Source organism: Ictalurus punctatus, unplaced genomic scaffold, assembly GCF_001660625.3.
Source record: "Ictalurus punctatus breed USDA103 unplaced genomic scaffold, Coco_2.0 Super-Scaffold_100, whole genome shotgun sequence".
NCBI classification, from domain to species: Eukaryota; Metazoa; Chordata; class Actinopteri; order Siluriformes; family Ictaluridae; genus Ictalurus; species Ictalurus punctatus.
The window spans coordinates 910057-932278 of NW_026521086.1; the positions used below are offsets into that span (position 1 = coordinate 910057).

The following is a 22222-nucleotide window of genomic DNA, read 5'->3' on the forward strand; positions in this document are numbered from 1 at the left end:
GTGAGTGTGTAAGTGCATGCGTGATTATAGCAAGTGTGTATGTGTGTGATTATAGCGAGTGTGTGTGTGATTATAGCGAATGTGTATGTGTGTGATTATAGCGAGTGTGTATGTGATTATAGTGTGTATGTTTGATTATAGTGAGTGTGTATGTGTGTGTGATTATAGTGTGTATGTTTGATTATAGTGAGTGTGTATGTGTGTGTGATTATAGTGTGTATGTTTGATTATAGTGAGTGTGTACGTGTGTGTGATTATAGTGTGTGATTATAGCGAGTGTGTATGTGTGTGTGATTATAGTGTGTATGTTTGATTATAGTGAGTGTGCATGTGTATGTGATTATAGCGAGTGTGTATGTGTGATTATAGTGAGTGTGTGATTATAGCAAGTGTGTATGTGTGTGTGATTATAGTGTGTATGTTTGATTATAGTGAGTGAGTATGTGTGTGATCATAGGGAGTGTGTGATTATAGTGAGTGTGTGTTATCATAGTGTGTATGTGTGATTATAGTGAGTGTGTGTGATTATAGTGAATGTGGATGTGTGTGATTATAGTGTGTATGTATGATTATAGCGAGTGTGTATGTGTTATTATAGTGAGTGTGTGTGTGATTATAGTGTGTATGTTTGATTATAGTGAGTGTGTATGTGTGTGTGATTATAGTGAGTGCGTATGTGTATGTGATCATAGGGAGTGTGTGATTATAGTGAGCATGTATGTGTGATTATAGTGAGTGTGTGTGATTATAGTGAGTGTCTGATTATAGTGTGTATGTAATAAATAATACTACCAATAATACCACCAAAACAATACTCCATAAATAAAAGAAAATAAAGAGATAATTAACTATATACTAGATATTCCTACTAGATTACTAAAGTCTCTCACTTATCCCAGTATTTTTAGATAGTTTATTAGGGGAGGTGCATTTTCCCAGATGTTTTCCCCAGCAAGTTCTCTAGTGTCATGTTTGGTTTTCCAATCTGCATCTCTAGCTCAGTTCTTAACTCCTCATGCCTTTTGCAGTCTAACAGAATGTGTTTCATCATCTCTTGTGTACTGCAGTGTGCGCAGAGTCCAGTTCTTGTATAGTTACTGAAAACCACTGCATATAGACACGTGTATAACCTAATAGACCTATATAAGATATAACCCAGCACACCTATACTATAGCACTTGCATTGGAAACATACACTACCGTCAAACGTTTAGACACATTCATTCTTTATTCTTTAACATCATGAAGGACCTTTCCACTCACACCAGACTGACCCCAGAACAGTGGGAGAACCGCCTCAACAGATTCATCAACAACATGAGCAGGTACCGGATAAAAGTGACTGCATTAATAATTCAATTCTGCTTTTGTCTGTATAGCGTGTTTAACAGCGTACGATGTCACAGAGCAGCTTTACAGAAACTTATACATTCTTTACATTTAGAAATTTATCCTTAACGTGCAAGCCAGAGGCAAATTTTACAAAAGAAACATTTGTAGCATGCATATAAGGGATGTGTATTTACTTTACAGAGACTATCCCGGGCAACACGAGGCTGAACATATAGCATGATGGTTTTTCTGATTATATCATTCTTAAGTTTAATACACAAGTTTAATAGTAATATACACTACCAATCAAAAGTTTGTGGACACCCGACTGGAAAGTTTTTCATGATCTTAAAAGCCTTTTGATCTGAAGGTGTACGATTAAATGTTTGAAATGAACGTTATACCAATTTACACTGCTGAATTTTTCAGTGAATCTCTTCCAGGAATGCCAGTGTTCAGACTACACTCAGCACATGGGGTCTAAGCTTTGAGAACGAGCTGCTGAATCTGACTGGAAGAGTTCTTCCTGCTGAGAGGATCCTACAGGGAGCGAGAGCAGTAAGGGGGACCACAGAACACAGAGAACACAACTGTACACGACACGTGTCGCACTCTTGCTGAGTGGAGTTTGTGTGTGTGTGTGTGTGTGTGTGTGTGTGTGTGTGTGTGTGAAGAGCTTCTCGACAGCTTTTCTTTCATTCATAGCGGAAGGCAGTGGTTACTGTGCGTAGTGTTTTATTTGAACCAGAGCCCTGTTGAGCAAGGATCATGTCTTAATTGCAGCATTAACACTTTTTATCCCCCCGCCACTTCATTTTTTTTCTGTGTGCAGGATGGAGTACGATGATCGACAGGAGGCTCTGCTGAGAGCTCTGCAGCAGAGAGTGGTGCAACAGGTTCAGATGGTGGGTCTCACACACTGGTAGAATAAAGTGTGACCATGTAGCTTGTTTAGGATTCAAATATTAAAGTATTTTACTATGCTGAAAATGTTCAGGTTAGTATCCATACTTTTTCGGGGTTAAGGTATAGAAAATGTATTGTATTGCTTAGAAAAACCGTACATGTGACTAGTAATGTAACGACCGTTATATTCATTATTTGAAGGAATAAGTAATGCACTTGCTGTCCATTTTATTAGAAACACCCTCACATTCATGTAGTTATTCAATCATGGGGCAGCGGCACGATGCATAAAAAGAACTTGAGTTAACGTTCACGTCAAGCATCACAATGGGTGAAAATTGTGACCTCTGTGACTTTACTGTGGCATGGTTGGTTATATCAGATGGGCAGGTTTGAGTATGTCAGAAATTGCTGATCTCCTGGGCTTTTCACACAGAACAGTCTGTAGAGTTTACTAAGAATGGTGCAAAAAACATTGAGAGAGCAACAGTTGTGTGTGGATGGAAACGCCTTGTTCCTGAAATACTCAAACCAGCCCATTTGATACCAGTAACCATGCCATGGTTGTCTGATGTACACATTAACTGAAGCTCTTGACCTGTACCTGCATGATTTTATGCAGTGTGCTGCTGGCACATGATTGGCTGATTAGATAACTGCTTGAATGTGATATGAAATATATGATTGAAAAGACTATGATTTAAAATAAATAAATAAATAAATAAAAAGGGGGTGGGGGGTAGAAGAAAAAAACCTACATTACTATGGGTAAATAATATAGATGGCACTGGTACAGGACCTGATAGCAGCAAAAAAAACAAAAAAACAAAAAAAAAAAAACACGGTGGATCAGCTATCAGAGATAACAGAAATCACATCATATAACTGATGCATGTAAGAGACGTGACTGTTCTTTCGCTAGGATTGAATTCATTATATTCATACTTTATGTATGGGTTTCTGTATGAAAGTTTAATGGTAAACGAGTGCTTCAGTTAAAATAATGAGCGTTGTAGATCTTAAAGAAAACGATATCGGATGGGTATCGGCTGATACTCAAGCTTTCCATTAAGGAAAATAAAAGCTAGTATCCTGACACTTCTAGTAAATAAGTCAAATGAAACTGTGTATTCATTTATTTCAAAATTTAATGTTTAAGGATATTGCTGTTTGATTTTCTTTGTTAAAGTCGTTTCACCTTTTGTGATGTGACACACGCAGTGTAGTGCAACTGTTTTTATGTGATTTTTGTCACAGTATATCCTTTTATGGGTCTAAGCATACGGCATAAGATAATTTCAGATTTACAGCCTCAGTCTACAGATTACCATTACTTCTTGTTCTGAAGCACTCACTTTAAATCATGTGTGTAAGGGGGTTGTGATCCTGTCAGCCAACCGTAAGGATAAATACAATTGCATGAAGAAGTACCTGTGTGTGGACTGTCCCAGTCCAAGCCAGTGTGTGGTGGCTCGCACCCTCAGCAGACCTCAGACCTCACTATTCTCAGGGTAGATTTAAATCCTTGTCCATTGATTGCTGTATTTGGGATTCCTGATGCCTCAGTTCCATTGAGCTTGATACAAAAGGATGTTTTTGCTTTCACATCCCTTATAGCAAGACGTTCCCTACTGTTGCAGTGGAAGTCTGCTAAATACCCATCTATCTCCCAGCGGCTAAAGGGCGTGATGTTTTTTCTGAAACTCGAGAAAATAACATATAGGATGAATGGTTGTACGGACAAGTTTTTTTTATAAAGGGCATCCCTTTATTGTATACTTTATGGAGTTAGACACTTCCCACTTAAATTTTTGTGCCTGTTGTTGGATTTTACAATATCTTTATAACCAGCGACAGTTATTGGGTATCCATGATGAGGCGGGGGGCGGGTTTTCTGCATTTTTAATTTTGTTTTCCTTTGTTAGTGAAAAAAGAAGAAAAACCTGTGAATGTTTACTGCTGTGTGTTGCTCAATTTGTTTTCCTTGGGAAAGGGAGGGGAGGAGAGAAGAGAAAAGGTGATGTTCAGCTGACATGTAGACGTGTTCAGGAGAAATGTTCAATAAAAATGAAACTGGAAAGAAAAAAGTAGTTTAAAATAAACTTTAATTTCCATAAGTTAGGTGGTTAGATCTGGAATTTTGTCTGAAATAAATCAGACACAGAGATAAAGTAGTGTGATAAGATTTAGGAATGATCACGGTGATCAAACTGGCTGGAACTACCTGTGCAATAAACAGTTATAATGCACACCTTCCAGCCAATCAGAATCCAGTATTCACACTGACCGTGGTATAAGTGTAATTAATGCTTAAGATTCATAATGACTGTACGATATGTGTTGCTTTATTCCAAAGCTGCAGTTCATAGAAACCTCTTCACGGCTAAAGCTGCAGAGATGGAGGTCGAGGGGACCATGAAGAGGCGGCTCCAGCTGGCATCAGAGCGAGAGTGTGGGCGCAAGAGCAGACTTTTGATAAAGGAGGGTATTTACACTGTTTTAACTGGTGTGTTTTTTGTGCTATTTATTAATTTGTTAAAATGTTCATATTATAGTCTATTTTTAATTGTTTATAAAAGTCCTTGCTGTTTTTAAGTGGCTGAATTAGTGTGTGTGCACGCGTGTGTGTGTGTGCGTGCGTGTTGGTAGCTGGGTGGGTATATAGTTCTGGTCGGAAGTTGACATACCCCTTGCAGGAGAAAGAGACCCTGTGTAATCTGTTTAAACGACTTTTACGCATGTTTTGCAGAGAGATCATTTTCACCTTGCTGTTTGGGTCTCTGTCCCACACTGTTACAGTGCAGTATTGAGAGCGCGCGAGGGAGATCGATTTTCTATCAGAAACAGTAACTATATAAAATGGACGTCAACACGCACCACTCTGTGAGGTCATTTCTCGCTCTCAACAGAGTAGTTGTGATTGTTTAGTGTTTACGACAGGGCCAAAACATTCAAGGCCATGGTGTATTTTGACTGTTCCTGTAGCATAATCTCACCAAACTGTGTGTACACGAGTCCACAGACACTGAGTCTATTCACAGCTCCCTGCTGTGTAGATGTTCTGCTCATCCTCACTGTACCGTAAAGGTCAGAACCTCACATCTGTAACCTTGTAGCTTTCCTTAATCAACACGACTGCGACCAAGCTTGTGTATCACTACTATTTTTAGATCTCCACCTCTCAAATCTATCGGCGCCCTACGCATCCGCCTCTCAAATCTATCGGCGCCCTACGCATCCGGTTCATGTATTTCATTATTCCCTACAGGAAGAAACTCCGAGAGGTCAATTAAGGGTCGGTGGAGAGTCAGAGAAAATCCCAGAAAAATACTGAGAACGCTCCACCACCCTAATCAACCCTAATGGTCTAATCAGTTTTCCTTCACATTAATGGACGGTGTAGAGAACGGCTAACGAATTGTGCCTAGCATCAGACGAGTTACAGTCACTAGTGTACTTCAGTAACGTAGATTTACACTCTGACTCGCCTTATGGGACCAAACAAAATACATTACTGGAACTTTGACATGCGTGTCCCTAAATCTGATGGGAAGTGGAGAGTCACACTCCTGTAGGACCAACTCTTAACTCTCAAATCCAGAGCAGAATGTGAGGTTCTGAGGTTTTTACATCTGAGGCTTCTCATCTGAGGATCTCCCTCTGAAAGCTCTGCATCTGTGGCTCTGCGTCTGAGGATCTATGTGTGTAGCTGTGCACGTCTGAGGTGTGGGGGCGGTCCGTCTGAGGCTCTGCGTTCAAGGCTTTACATTTGAGGCCCTTCCTTTGAGTCTGCTGTCTGTGTTTCTGTTACTCTCTCATTTGGCTCATGTGAGGTCATTTTAACCATTTTATGTTTGTACATTAATGGGATTGGTTAGAACCGCACAATGGGCGTGTGCGAATATTCAGTTTTCATATCGCTAATGTATATGGTACATTATATCGAACAGCACAAAACTTTAAAAAATCTTTATAGTAGATTGACGTGACATTGTGGACTTTTTCCTTAACTTTACAAATTTGACAATTACTTAGAAGCTCAGCTTGAAAAACAATTTAAAAAATGCTGCCTAGGTAGTAGGCGATTATAATAATATCTTCTCGTTATTTGAATGAATTTAACCAATTTTAAGTCGGTATGGTGTCGTTAGGGAGCAATTAAAACTAATCACAACTGTGAATTTCATAATAAGTGATGTTTGTTTCATAATTTTGAGCCAGTCAGATAGAGGTTTTGTTTTTAAATTAATTGACTATACACTATGTTTTTATTTGAGCTATTTTATACCAGTGGATTTTTTTTACATGTCTGGATTTTGTTTAATTTCATTTTGGAAGTGCCAAAAGTCTTAAATCATAGTTTAATAATCAGATATGTGAACATGGCACTAATGCTAGACCAAGTATTGCTACATTCAGTTCATTCCAACTTATTTTTATTCCAAGTTAGGTAATAATTTTATCACACACACCTGATATCTTTTTGCTGTGGTCTTCCACCGCTGCCGTGGAGACCGCCCCTTTCTGAACTGAAAGCAGGAGTATTGATGATTTTTATAATTTTTTTATTGTGCGTGTTAAACAGTGTGATACGTTGAGGAATTGATTATTGGCACACGTCTACTGAATAGCAAGGATCGTTAAGTCTTTAACGTGTTATAGTTTACACCGGAGGAACTGCAAGCAATCTGAGAAAGGGAGAAACCCGTCAGCTACTAGAGGGCACACTTGGTCCAAAAATGTACACACACTCCACAAAAACTCTGCAGTTGCTGAGGAGTGTTTACTCGCTCCAGTCTTCAGAAGGGAAACTACCTACAGATTTACTTTTGAAAGACTTTCACAGGCATCACAAACATTTGTTTATATTACACTCGTATCAATTTGGCAGATTTTTTTCTTCTTAATCCGAAGCAACCACCACTTCTTTGTGTTTGTATTTCACAAATTTCCTTACCACATCTTACAAGAGCTGCACGACAATCACAACAATCCTGTACAATAGGCACAGCCTTTTCATTAACATAATCTCAGTGAAATATCCTCTGTCTGTATACTTTACACGCAAACAAAACAACTCAAGCTGAGAACTTTATTGCTGATTCACTTTATACCACACCGCCTTCGAATTCTCCAGAACATGCTCTAATACTTTATCTTTTCTATAGCAACAACCTACACAGGGAATTGTATGTTATTATATTGTATAAATGTAATTGTAGTCCATCATACTCTACCATGCTATTTATAATAACATACTTTTGTTTAATTATTATTTAATCTTTTTTTTTTAAGATTAAGGCAGGGGGCGGGGGGCACTTCCATCAATCATCATTGCAACACCTGATCCCTAGGTGGCGGTAATGTACAACTCGGCACAGAAGAAGAAGAGGAGGAGGAGCTGGGGGAGAAAAAGCAAGGAAGAAGAGTGTTAATGGTGTTTACTGCTCATCTGGAGAGTCACCGCCATCTTTCTGCAGGGGGTTAGAAGGTACTGCTCAATGGTTTTATTTGTCTATTTGTTTGAACTTTACACTTTAATATCAGTTCAAATCTGTGCGTGTTTGGCTTTTCCTCTAAAAACGAGATTTTTGAGAGTTAGCATTTTTCATTTCTGCTCTCCAAACAAAAAACATCCAAACGAAAAAAAACAACGTTTATTATATTTAAATAATACTAATTATAAAAATAACAGCGTTTATTATATTTAAATCTGTAATTAGTAGTTATTTGTTTTAAAAGAGAGATTATTTTCTGTGGGAGATTGTGTAAAATGTACATATAGGGCAGAAGGGTTTGCATGTGCCTTTACTAAATTCAATAACTTGACTTTTGATAGGTCACTTATGCACATACTTGCTCACTAAAATGGCTGGTGCTTGCGTCTTCTTGTTCAGCTTCTTCTTCGTCTGTAAGACAGTGTTGTACTTGAGCGCCATCAAGTGGTACTTTTATGTAACTTCACCGGCTCCGGGCGAGTGAACAAAAGTGTGAATCTCATTGGGTGGCCAGTTTCTGCTGCTTTGCCGCCACGTGTTTTATGCCCGAGTGTGAAAACTCATTGACAGCGGCAGGAGGCGTTAAACAGACCGTTTTGAACCGTCCCCGTGTGAACAGGGCTTTAGGTGTTCATTGTGTGCATTGTAGTGCGTTGTAGTGCGTTGTTCCTGTCGTGGAAATTAGACAACACTCACAGACTCGTCCTCTGAAGGTAAAAAGGTTTATTACAGAAAGATGGTTAATACAGGATAGAATAAAGCAGGACAAAATAATGAGAGCGTTCTGAAGTCCTTGTACTAAACCACTACTATATATATGAAACTCAGAGCATGACATCATTCTGTGTACCGATAAGAAGCAGTTTGAGGCAGTTCAAACAGGCTTTGTTTTAGGATCTTAGATGATGTTTAGACGAACCTTGAACAGAAGAACATGTTTGTGTCTCTGTAAGCAGATAAACATTCTGATCTCAGTGACATCACATGGCCTTCTGAGTCGTTATCCTCACATGAGAATGAAACAGAACAAGAACAAAACTATTTCAAAGTAAAAATGAATAATTTCCCTCACAGTGTAATGAACAGAATCTGCTGTTTGTCAATAACTGGAATCTGTTCTGGGAGCGTCCTAGGTTGTTTTGTCCTGATGGCCTGCACCCCAGCAGCCTCGGAGTGGAACTGCTGTCTGACAACATCTCCAAGACCCTACACTCCAAGTGACTGTCTACCGTAAGCACATCCTCTACAATAACAAAGTTCATCATAAGCAATGTTCAATTAATAGTCCAACACCTGTAGTACATACTATAGAGACTGTGTCTGTTCCCCGAGCTATACAAATACATAGACAATTTCAGAATGTTTGTTTTAGTAACCTAATTAACCTAAAATTAGATCATACTGAATGCACAGCCAGCACCTTTAATCTGAAGCTAGGACTATTAAACATTAGATCTCTTGCGTCTAAGGCTCTTATTGTTAACGACATCATTACTGATCAGGAATGTAATTTAATGTGTTTAACGGAAACTTGGATTAAACCAAACGAGTACATGGCTTTAAATGAAGCTAGTCCTCCTGGATACAGTTATGTACATCAGCCTCGTTCAACTGGTAGAGGAGGAGGTGTTGGTCTCATCCATAGTCAAAATCTAGTCGTCACACACAAACCTAGTCATAAATTTAATTCTTTTGAAATTCTTTATACCAGCATAACTTATGTAGCCACAAAAAATGTCAATTCCTCTAATTATTATTTACAGACCCCCAGGGCCATATGCTGAATTTCTTAGTGAATTTGCAGACTGTATCTCAAACCTGGTTGTGTCTGTAGATAAAGCATTAATCGTCTGTGATTTTAATATTCATTTTGATATCCAGAAGACCCTCTGAGAACAGCGGTTGTGTCCATCTTAGATTCAGTAGGGATTAATCAGAACGTAATCGGACCTACTCATAATGGTGGTCACACTCTTGACCTCATACGTACGGATTAACTATAGAAAATATTGTAATACTTCCACAGTCTGAAGTTGTCTCCGATCATTCTTATCTCGTTCATGATACGTATGGATCATATTTCCACCTCGCCACCGCATAAAATGTACTTTCACATCAGCTACTGCACCGAGCTTCATCAATAACCTCGCACAGACATCAGTTAGATTTGGATCACCGTCTGATCCGATAGAACTCGATCAGGTGACCGAATCAACGCTCCGCTACACGCTAGATCAGAGGTGCCCAAACTAGGGCCTGCGGGCCAAACTTGGCCCTTCACAGGAAAAAGTTTGGGCACCTCTGCGCTAGATAGATTAGAAAATGTTGTTGGCATTAAGGGAACGGTCCTCTCCTGGCTCGGGTCTCATCAGACCGATTGTTATCAGTGTTGGAGAAGATTTTTGATAGAAATAAAACACAAGGGCAATAAAATATGGAGAATGAGAATTTATTGAGAATAAGGGAAAGAACAGAGTCACGCTCTCTTCCTTATAGACAATGTCTCTTAAAAGTTAACTACAGCAAGGCCTAGGGCCTGACCAAAAAGAGGAAGTGCAGCACACAGCACACACACCCAAGAGCATGAACACACACACACACACACACACACACACACACACACACACCCAGAGTAATCAGAATAACAACGTAATGGCTTATGATTATTTTACTAAATCATACAGTACATATGCTAATAACAATGCAGAAAAAGCACACAGGTGATAAATGTCCTCACTCAAATACATTTATAATCTGAGTAATAACCCCGAAGTATAAAGAACTGCAATGGGTATTAACTGCATTACCTTGAACAAACATCTTCAAATACCACACAATGCTTAGTATAATGTGTTGCAAATAGAGCTGCAACATCTAATCCATAATAGTTGATGAAAATCGATAATGAAAATCGTTGACTGAGCAACCCTCCTCCCGGAACAGTCATCGACGCCGAAGTCACGTGACCCGAGTGGTGTGTTCAGGCGTAGTTCATTGATCTTTTTCTCTTTCTCTGGCGGTCTTTCTGTGGCAGCTTCAGGTTGCGTTCGGTGTGTTTTAAACGCTGGCGGCTTGATTTGTCAGGTACGACTTCATCGTGAGTCACAAAGTGCGCTTCAGTAGCGTGGCCCCCACTCACTACACACACACACACACACACACACACACACACACACACACACACACACCTGTGTTCATACAAGCCCGCTTTCTACACAACCCCGGATCATGCTGATTGATGATGTAAGGATTGAGGATGTGGTCATTTTCTTTAATCGCACGTCTATCATTAGAGAATCCGCATCGTGTGATCAAAAACGGAGAACGCGTGTTAATTTGTTAACCATTAAAACCAGTACCATTATTGGTTCTTAATGGTATCCACTAGACACAACATGCCACCAAAGCAACAGATTACCAGTAGACCTACAGGGACATTACAGATTCTACGAGGGTTTCTGTTGTGATTGTTTTTTTCAGCAGGGAAATTCCTATTTCCATTTTGGGAATAAATCTGAACAAAGTGCAACCAAATAATGAGCTAATAAAATTATTTATATGTAATTTGCATTCAGTCTCTCAATCTGGCAACAATGAGAAGCTGTGTTTTTCTTTGTCTATTTAAAAATTTTTTTTGTGTAAGTGTACAATATCTGGAGGGAAATACTAAAATAGTTTTATTCAATTTAAATGTATTAATTATTGACATCATTGCCTACTGGATTTCCTTTTTTATTTTAGTAATAAATATATTTTAGGAATAAATCATAGCAAACTGATTAAATTCATAATGAACTAATTAATGCACAGAAGAAAAAAACATGTTTCAAATTGCACTCGATTGTGTAATCTGGCAACAATGAGAAGATTTTATTAGTATTTACATAAACTTCTGGGGGGAAATACTAGAAAATAAATGTATTAGATTTAAATTGGTTAATTATTAATTGCATTGTGGATTCCTTTTTTTGCGCCTTTAACCAACAGTTGAATAATTTAATAATAATAAAAGTGCAACAGATCTGAAATGAATATAAAATATTATTTATTTGTTTACTTGTTTGTTTAAACAAAAACAACTAACGACAGTTCCCCTCCCTCCTCACCATAAGTCAATGGTGCAACAAGGTATCTGGACTAGATGACCTATCTGGCCTTTGATTGGGCCTACTGCATCTTCTGATGGAGATGTAAAACGAAGTGCGTGAGTTTAAAAGACCCGTGTGTTCCTGTAGTTGTTGGCAGCTCAGCGGGCGAGACGTGTGGCTCTGATCGCTCGGATCAATAGTCTAAGGCTGGAAGTTCAGTAGGGTAAGTCAACACCTGTTTCAGTGTTTATTTACAGTCACAGCGTTTAACTCACGCTTCACGTGCAGTCGAGAAGGAGGACAGGGTGAAGGAAATGCGCCATACCGTGGCGTAGGGCACGGCCAACAGGCTGCAGCTCCAGACCCGGCGGTAAGGATGCACAATTCAGCTAATTAAAACTTGTCCTTTTTTTTTTGTTATTTTTTTTTTTAACTATGTCCAACCACTCTGCTAACGATTCATCAGTGACTTGATCACTTGAGTTTTATTTTACTGTGTTTATATTGTTTGGGGAGAGTGTGTGTTCTGTCCATGGATAACGGTTTAGATGTACAACGAAGTGCGTGAGTTTAAAAGACCTGTGTTCCTGTAGGTGTTGAGAGGATAGTGTGGAGGATACGTTTGGCTCGGATCAGGAGGATCCTTAGGCTCTTGCCGGAGTTTCTGCGCATGTGGTAAGTGCAGGAGTCAACACCTGTTTCAGTGTTTATTTACAGTCACAGCATTTAATCTCACAGTTCCTACCTCGCCAGGGAGATCATGTCAGAGGTCAAGGCACTCAGATCACAGATGTGTTAAAGTAACATCTGAACTCATTCATTCATTCACTCTCTCTCTCTCTCTCTACAGGTTCATTACGCACCGGTTTCACTGATTGCATTTAATGTGCAGCCGAGATGGAGGACATGGTGACGGAAGGTTAGCTGCATGATGGCAGGCTGATGGCCGATCAGAAGGTACTACACTGAAATACTCCACCCCGGTCAGAGTAACTCTTCTGCACTGTAGCTTTGTAGATAGAAGTTGTTTTAGTTTGAGATGGCGTCGTCACCCTCAGGTTCGAGTTTAAAGCAGAAGAAGCGTTACAGGAACTTGTCATTAATATCTCACTGTGACCCGAAAGCTGCTTGTTGGATGTTTAATGTAAGATTAGAAAGTTCAGCTGGTTTATCTCCTCTCAGGTGTGTGTAAAACAGAACCTGGCTGTGTCCTTGCAGTGTGTGATTTCTATTTCGTCTGTGTCTTTTCAGAAGGAGGAGGTGGAAGACAGGAGATTAATTTTTTGTTGATGTGGTTAAATAAAAAGTACTTGAGTAAAATATTTGGCTTCAAATATCAAATATTTAATTATTTTACTCAGTAAAACACACATACATAAAACACACACAGAGACACACAAGCACAAAGACACACACACACACACACAAAAAAACAGTTGTTCCCTCATCATCCCTCTCTTTATTCCCGCTCTTAATTCCCTCTTAATTCTCTCTCTCTATCCCCTCTCTCTTTATTCTCTCTTTATTCCCTCTCTTTATTCTCTCTCTCTCTCGTGTATGTATTTAATAATTATATTTTTAAACAGGTAACTTAAATTTAGTGTCTCTCATTCTGTCAATGTAGATGAGCAGGAAACAACCTACCATGATAGATTAATTTTCTTGGCAGATGTTTGTGAATGACAAGGTCACTTAAAACCTGTAAATGGAATTCCTGTGACACTGTAAGTCCATGTCAGTCAGGTAACTACTGCTATGGAAATTTCTGCTGGATAGGCTTAACTCTTTTACCAGAGGCAAAAAAATGGAACTGACTTAAAGATTTTTTTTTACGACTCTCTAATGTCAATACAGAATAATCCTAAAGCTGTTAAGTCTGTTAAAAAGGATACTTGATGTGTTAGATGTATGATTGATTTTTGATATAAGATACAGAATTTTGATTTTACTGTCTTATAGATTCAAGTGTCTTTGTACGACTTTGTATTCCCCTACTGTTGTTTCATTAATAATAAAAAAATTTCCAATAGATGCTTTAAACAATTCAATCGGAACCCGTCCGGGCCAGGAGCTTTGTTACACTGCATAGTTTTAACTGAATTCAAATTTCTTCAAGAGAGAGTGGGGAGTCCAGTTGCATGGCAGTATTCGAATCACTAACAGGGGTACAAAGGTCTTGAAGAAATGCATTCACTTTAGTATCGTCTGCAGGAAATTCAGATTTATAAGGTGAAGAGTAAAACCATTTAAAAGTAGCATTAATTTCCATGGGCTCTGTAATGATGATATTATGAGTGTTTTTAACACTAGGTATGAGACGGGAAGCGGCCTGTCGCCGTAGCTGACGTGCCAGTAAACGACTCGGCTCGTCGCCATGTTCATAATATGAACCAGGAGTACGTAACAACAAGCGTTCCGCCTCTTCAGTCGAAATAAGATTGAATTCTGCCTGTAAGTCGATTCGCTGTTTAAGAAGTTCTGGAGAGGGGTTCAACGCACATCTTTGATCGAGACTACTGATCGCAGATGTAAGTTCATTAACCCTAGCAGTGCGCTTTTAATTACAGAGAGTGGAGTAAGAAATAATCTGCCCTCTGATATAGGATTTAAGTGTCTCCCATAACAATGAATAAGAGGTGGAGTCATTCTGACTGAAGAAAAGAAAGTCATCCATAGAAGTAGAAATGAACTCACAGAATTCACTGTCTGCTAAAAGAAGAAAATTAAATCTCCAAGGCGGTTGGCTACGTTTATAAATAGAAAGATGAATATCTAATTCATGATCGCATGGTCAGAAATTACAATACCCAAATAGTCAGAAGAAACTACACAAGAATCAAGAGTGCTGTCTATAAAAAATAATCAATCCTCGAATAGGATTTCAATAGGATAGCACCTGGGAGAAGAAAGAAAACTTTTTAAGAGCAGAGTTACGGGATCTCCAGGGATAAACAAGACCGTTCTGACCCATAAAATCGGAAAATGTTTTAGACATTGCAGATTGATTCAGAGTACGGGAATTAGACCGATCAAAGTTTTGGTGAATTACACAGTTTAAATCTCCCCCGAAAATCTACAGGTGAGTATTTAAAAAGGGAGATTGCTCAACAATCTATTAGCAAATTCCACATCAAAGTTTGGAGCGTGTACATTTACCAACAACACCTGTCTTTGCATCAGAGTACCAGCAACTATAATATATCTACCGTTCACATCAGCAACAACGTTAGTGGAGGAAAACTGTGACCTTTTGTCAATTAAAATAGCGACCCCTCTTGCTTTCGAATTAAAGTTCGAGTGGAAGACTTGACTCACCCAAGGGCAGAGTAACCTTTGATGATCTTTAATACTTTAAGACGTAGGTGCGTCTCCTGTAAAAATACTATATTGAAGTTTAAATGTTTCAAATGTATAAAATCCTTAGATGTCTTGACAGGATTACCCATACCTCTGACGTTCCAACTAATAAATCTTAAAGGCGTGCCTGTCCCAGCTATGCTGGGATCCATATGACTACTAACCATTTAAATAAAGTAAACCAGAGAAATATAAATAGCCAATTAGAGCCGAAGTGGGACCTCCCAAAGTTTATTTTAAACTTCTAATCAAAGTTTGCACTTCTAAACCAATGACAGCTTTAACGTTATTAATTGTGGAAAGACCATGGTATAGGCGGGGTAATCCATGGCTAGGTGTGCATTAAACGATTTGAACGAGTGGTTCTTTTCCTCCACATCATGCATTAAATCGTTTAATGCACATCTAGCCGTGGATTACCCCTTACATATCATCTGAGAGAGACAGCTAATTCTGTATGTAAACAGATATACTTACCAATCACGACCTCTCCGAGTTGGAGAGCGGACAGTGAAGTCTTTCCATTGACTCCCCTCCAATTGAGATTCTTTGCCAGGGAGTTAGCAATCACCCTCTTCAATATGCGCCAGGTGCAGTCACGCACATACACCCCGTCAATAAGCGCCAACCAGTTTACCTGAAACCGATTTTAAAAATAATATACACTAGTATAAAAACAAATAATTAATAAGCATGTATTGCCTCGTCAACTGTGTCAGTGCTTCTCACTACTCCTGCAGTTACCCTGCCCTGTGTGTTTTCCATCTCTACTAAAGAGTAGGTCATAAGTGTTCCCTCATATCAAAGTGGTGTTCAGTGTTGTGCTTTGAGTACGAGTGTGTCACCTTGAGAAAACAGAAATGCTCTTAGTAGCTGTGTAATTGTAAAAAGGAAAAAAACTCACCAGATTTTGCTTGTAATCTGGGCTCTGTTGCATCCTTTGCTCCAGACTACGCAGTTGAGGAAGGTCTTGCAGGGGCAGTAAATCTTCATCAATATCCAAAGGCTGCACCTGGACCTCCTGTTAGTGCACACACACACACACACACACACACACACACACAGGAGCCACTGCTTCTTTTTTATTTGTGCACTGAAAGTGAAAGAGGCGGAACAGACACCTCGGTGATATTGACGATAAAGACAGGGTTAGACGGAAGATTCTCCAACTCAATGGAGCTGCTCAGAACCCCGACAGGGCTCACTGACTGATTCTGAAAATCCACATTCACCCTGAGAGAGAGACACACACACACACACACACACACAGTGAGTGAGAGAGACACAGAGAGAGAGACCTGTAACAGAACAGCACTAATGTACAGAACATCATCTAAACATCACACTGTCTAGGGGATGTGGTCACATGACTACTCTCACTTAAAATGTAACCATGACTCATCTGATGATGCTCGCTGCAGTGTGTGCGTGTGTGTGTACCGTGTATATCTGAGGTGTGAGATACACTACCCCCCTGCCCAAGTCTCCACCTCTCCAGTGGGTTAAACGTTGAGATGGAGAGGAAGTCTCTGCTGCGTGAGGAGGAGAGACAGAGAGACCTCTGGGAGAACGCCAGAACCTCTCATTGATGAGCGGTAGAACTCTACATAGGCCCTGATACACACAGACCCACAATACATGTTTATAGAAAATCACAATTAAACACACACACACACACACACACAGTGGTGTCACACACACCTGGAGCTGTCAAAGGAGATGGATTTGATTTAACCACAGTGTCTGAAGAGAGACTGGAGCTGTTTATGGTAGAGGAATGCAAATGGAGGGAGATTACACACCTGAGAGAGAGAGAGAGGGAGGGAGAGAGAGAAATATTATTAATAATAATAATAATAATAATAATAATAATCCCCTAGTTAAATGGAAGCTGACTGAATACCACTATGGTGGTCCTGGGGTCGTTTCCATAGAGTTCCTTGGAGGCGAGCTCCTCGTCCACAGTTCCCTGGAGGAAGCAGTTCAGATAAAATGCGCCTGCAATCGCCACCTGAACAACGGAAACATCACTGATACTTAATAATTATTATTTATTTTCTGCAGGAGTAAGTTACACTTCTTGGACTTTGTCGTCATGGTGACAATTTTAAACTCTGTATTTGCAATTTTACTTTGGATGCTTGTGCTTCTAAGGCTGCGAATTATGACTAATATTTATATTTACTGTATATCAGGGGTGCCCACACTTTTTTGACTTGCGAGCTACTTTTAACATGACCAGTCAAAGAGATCTACCTACACTAAAAATGCTAAACATATTTATTTATACACTGCGTATACTTATATATATATATATATACATACACACACACACACACACACACATACAATATATGTTCATGCACCTTGCATAACTGCATGAACCCTTATGGCGCGATACAATTCAGTACATTTTTGGTCATTACCTTACTCTGACGACGTGCACTGAATAGAATCAGCCAGGGTTGCATAGTCCGGACAGTAGCTGCTGGTAGCCAGCCTCAAGCAGGCCTCCAAATGATGATCAGTCATTGTGGAACGGTATTTGGACTTAATGATCTTCATGAGGGAAAAGGCTGACTCACATAAATAAGTAGAGCCAAATAATGCAGTCAAGGAGGTGGCACATTTCCTCATGTTTGGGTAATTTTCCCCTGTGAGTAAGTTCCAGAACTGTCCATGAGCCCTGGACTTCAGCTGAATGTCAGTCTGTAGTTTCAAAAAATCTCATCCTCCACTTCAGACGAGTTCAGGTGAAACAGCGCTGCAATTTTTGATGCGAGTGAATCAACCTCAACATTGTCCCTAAACGGGTAGCACATGAATGTGGCGAATGCCTCCAATAAAGCAAAGTCTTGAAAGCGTCTGTCAAACTCTGACCGACAGCTGTCAATCTGCTCCGTGTAGCGTGCAATGTTAAACTGCGCACAAGCCTTCCGCTGCGTCTCCAGATCTGACGGGAGGTTTTGGAAGTTCCCAAAAACATGGCGCTGCAGCTTTGAGAACAGAAGTTGCATTTTCCGTTTAAAGGCATTAACTGCCTTTAATTTTTGTCTTTTCCTTGCAGCTCCAAATTAAGTTGGTCAGATCGGTTAAAAATGCTCGGTTAAAAAAAGTCCAGCAACCACTGATAATCATTGACCTGGGTGTATTCTGCATGTTTAACAGCAAAAAGAAACTCGCTTATCTCCGGACAGAGCTCTCGAAATCTCTGCAGGAATTTACCCCTACTAAGCCGTCTCACGTCAGTGTGTAGCAGGAGCTGATTGGTCGCAGTCTGCCTTCTCCAGATGCGCACGGAACAGCCGTCTTTGAAGTGAACTAGCACGTATAGAACAGGCGATCTTTGTTTCAACATCCATGATCTCTTTCACGTTTAGCATTCTTGTGCATAAGGCTTGTTGGTGCATTATGCAGTTGTTGGCTCAAATTTAGCCTATTACCCAAAAACATTTAAAACTCAACTTAAAAGCCAATAAATACTCACATCTACCTCTGAGACCAGTTGGAGATGGAAAAAAATACACCAGCTGTGAGTGAGAAGAAGCAAGGGTCCAGCTTTATTGTTCCATTCCACCACACGAGATCCACACCGATGAGAATTCTCAGAAGTGATCCCCCTACCCTGAGCTTAAGCTCCAGTATTTATACTGTATTTACACACTAGATAACCCATATGTTTCCAGAAAAGGCCTATTTCACTTACACATAGAATCAGAACCCAGGCATTTCTAATAACCCAGAAAATAAAAACCCAGCGTTTTGAATTACATAGAGAATCAGAAACCAGGATTCTCATTTACCTAGGTGGTCAGAAACCAGGATTCTCATTTACCTTAGGTGGTCAGAAACCAGGATTCTCAATTACCTAGGTAAATAAAATGACGTAGACAAGACGACTAAACAACCGGGAGGGACCTTGGTCTTATCGTTATCTCGGGGGGGGCAGTTTGACCCAGCCACCCTTATAACTGGCTCCTCATGGTTCTTTCTTAAAATTAAGGCCTTCCTTGTGAGCCAAGAACCCTCACCATTTGAGTCATGAGTAAGTTTACATTTTCCTGTATTTCTAGTTTACAATTTATTTTCATAATTGCACTATATTTCTTATTTTATATATATTTATACTACTTGAAAAGCGGTTTACTGTACTTCCAACTTCTTAACATCATTACAGTTCTACTGTCCTGCATATCCTACTATTCTGTCTTTTTATAGTTTCTCTATTACTATAAGATATTATTAAAGTTATTCATGTGTGTGTATGAGAGCGAGAGAGTGTGTGTGTATGTTGTGTCTACTTGCCCGCCCTTGACTGTACGAGCGTGTGTGTGTGTGTATTAGCACTCCTCAGCTCAGCTCGTATACCTCTTTTTGGCTTTTTTTGACTACTACTGCTCTTAAAGATCTTTAAAGTGTAATTCCAATCCGTCAATGTCCGCCTAATCCCGCTTCTATGTGTCTAGGTGCCCGTTTTTTTTCTTCTTCTCCCTTTTGCTGGATGCTAGGTCTCCCTTATGTTTATTTTATGACATTTTTTATCCACAACACAGTGGTAGTTAAAGAAGTCAGGGAAAGCATCGTCTTCCCTGCACTTGGCAATGAATCCATTTGCACTGCTCAACCATTGACTGATATCAATTTGCACACTGGAGCTGGGTTTTGTCAATGAATTCTTTAAAAGACTGAAAAATGTCCTCTCCCCACGATTTCGCTTGCTAGCCTTTAGCACTGGCGCGCTTGATCGCACACGTGTGGTGAGAGAAAAGACGAGATCTCAGACTGGCTGCCCTGTACGTCAACTAACTACGTCAACTAGCGATCTACCCGCACTTCCTTTGCGATCGACCAGTCGATCGCGATTGACATATTGGGCACCCCTGCTGTATATATTTTGACCTGAAGAAAAAAGCCTCTTTATACACATATGCTGTTAAACTACACCTGCTCTACTCGTGTGTGTGTGTGTGTGTGTGTGTGTGTGTGTGTGTGTGTGTGTGTTACCTGCACTATGAATTTCTGTGCGTGCGTGCTGGTGTAGTCAGAGGGAAAAGTTTCGCTGATGTGCATGTTGAATTGTGACACTCAATTCTTTAGATCCTCAAACTCGGCCACCTCTAATACACACACACCAGAAATGATAGTTAGGGATCTGTGTCGAGAAGTGTGTGTATAGATGTGTGCGAGTGAGTGAGTGAGAGTCATAACCTCTTGTATCCGTTTGATCTGAATGCAGTTCTCTTTGCCCCACTCCAGTTCATCCTAAAACAAACACACACACACACACACACACACACACACACACATCAGTACCACTTTATTTATTTCTATAATCCAACACGTTATAATTCAACATAACTGTCACGATCTCCTGCCTCCCATACGCCATGTACCGGTTTAATCTATTTCCTTATTTGGTCAGTGCTTTCTGTTCTTATTTCGATGTCCTCTCTCATACTGGTTCCTATTTCTTAAATTGTGCACTCTATCTGTACACTACACACTTGACCATCTAACACCTGGATATTTGAAGAGCACACACACACACACACACACAACCTGCGTGAAGTTGGCCCCCCCACCAACACAAAACATCGGCAGAATAGTTTGTGCCGTAAAAATTTTCGTTTGTGCTGCTTCAGTTCTGGAGATATTAAAAGAATATTTATAGGTCATTCTGGGGTCACTCGAACCCCCCACATGCTCCAAATTCACCCCAAATGGTCTCAATAATAATAATAATAATAATAATAATAATAATAATAATAATAATAATAATTCAAAAGAAGAGAACTATAGCGCCTTAACCCACACTGCGCATGCGCGAGGCCGGATGACTCAGCCATTAAACTAGTAAAAGAGCTCTAATTAGCCAGTGAAGCTAAATGTCGTTCTGCCACGTCCACTTATAAAAGTAAATCATGCAGTATTCTCAGACTGGGCAGTTATTGACAGAGTGAATTCATCGTTTTAAATAGAATCAAAAATAACATCGACCTATTTGCTAATCACATTTCGAATAGCTTGCTCATTAATTACACTGCGCATGCGTGGACTGGACTGCCTCCTCAAAAGCTAGCACCGCTAGTATATTTGTATAATATTAACATTAATACTGAACCAGAGTGAATAAAAACAGTTTTAAAATGTTATTTCTCACTTCTCCTCCTCTTGTTCTTCTTCTCCGTGCGGGTGTGAGTTATCTTTGGTCGGTTCCTCGGTGATTCGGTCATTAGTGAACCGAGCTCCGAGAGTGAATCAGTGCGCCGTCACCGCCTGCTTCATACTGATACACCTGAAACACAGGTGTTAACACTGTTAACTACACACATACACACAATACAGCAAAAAACAGAACGGGTTTGGTTACACAGAACCGAATAAACTCACTTTAGTTTGGGTCCAAACGGGCCAGAACTAACACTAACACCGCTTTCTGCTCCTACCTTCGACTTCTCGCGCTCGTGGTGACGTCACCAACGTAACGGCCGTTGACGTAAATTTGAATCTTTGAGGAGAAAATAAAATAAAATAAACCCAAATATTATTTCATAAAAAGCTTCATTATTCTCTTCTTCTTAAACACGATAGAGGATAAGATATACAAATACATAAAAAAAACCCAGCTTTATCATTATTTTAAATCAAATCCACTTTAAAAGTGCTCCTAATTACATTTTAATTAAAAATATACTCCATCTTACTCTTATTTAATTAAATTTTTTAAATTAATATTTAATTCATCGATGATTGTAGACGTTTTGAGGTTTCACGTTCTTTGTGCTTTATTATCATAAATATACACTTTGTTTAAACTTTTGAGTTTGGACACAAAATGTAAACATTCCTCATGAATCCAGAACATTCATTTGTTTATTATTTAGAAAGTAATAATTAAACAGCTGAATAAAATGATCAGATTAATCACTTGCAACATTTAGGATATGAATTTCTTGTATTGAGAGAGGTTTTTAATTATACACAGATATAAATAGATGTTGTTTATTTGTAGTTTTCATATTTGACTCAGTACATTACACC

The 22222-nt window shown here is 39.5% G+C and overlaps 2 long non-coding RNA genes across 7 annotated transcripts; one reads left to right on the plus strand and one right to left on the minus strand.

The window, feature by feature from the left end:
• Nucleotides 1-1078: 1078 nt before the first annotated feature.
• On the plus strand, nt 1079-13847 carry LOC108262104 (uncharacterized). Of its 5 annotated transcripts, XR_008394063.1 has the most exons (10): nt 1080-1325; nt 1776-1890; nt 2165-2237; nt 4595-7729; nt 8811-8966; nt 11849-12047; nt 12113-12194; nt 12418-12499; nt 12675-12781; nt 13076-13847. It is a non-coding gene; the product is annotated as an uncharacterized LOC108262104 (long non-coding RNA). The 5 variants fall into 5 exon arrangements; XR_008394064.1 differs by having other exon boundaries at nt 1079-1325; nt 11972-12194; XR_008394060.1 differs by having other exon boundaries at nt 11849-12194.
• LOC128629680 (uncharacterized) lies at nt 13843-21654 on the minus strand. 2 transcript variants are annotated; one of them, XR_008394034.1, is made up of 9 exons: nt 21572-21653; nt 21342-21476; nt 20390-20443; nt 20186-20298; nt 17085-17150; nt 16883-16983; nt 16622-16795; nt 16086-16414; nt 13843-15818 (listed from the first exon to the last, which is right to left on the minus strand). It is a non-coding gene; the product is annotated as an uncharacterized LOC128629680 (long non-coding RNA). The 2 variants fall into 2 exon arrangements; XR_008394035.1 differs by lacking the exon at nt 17085-17150 and having other exon boundaries at nt 21628-21654.
• Between the last annotated feature and the right edge of the window lie 568 nt (nt 21655-22222).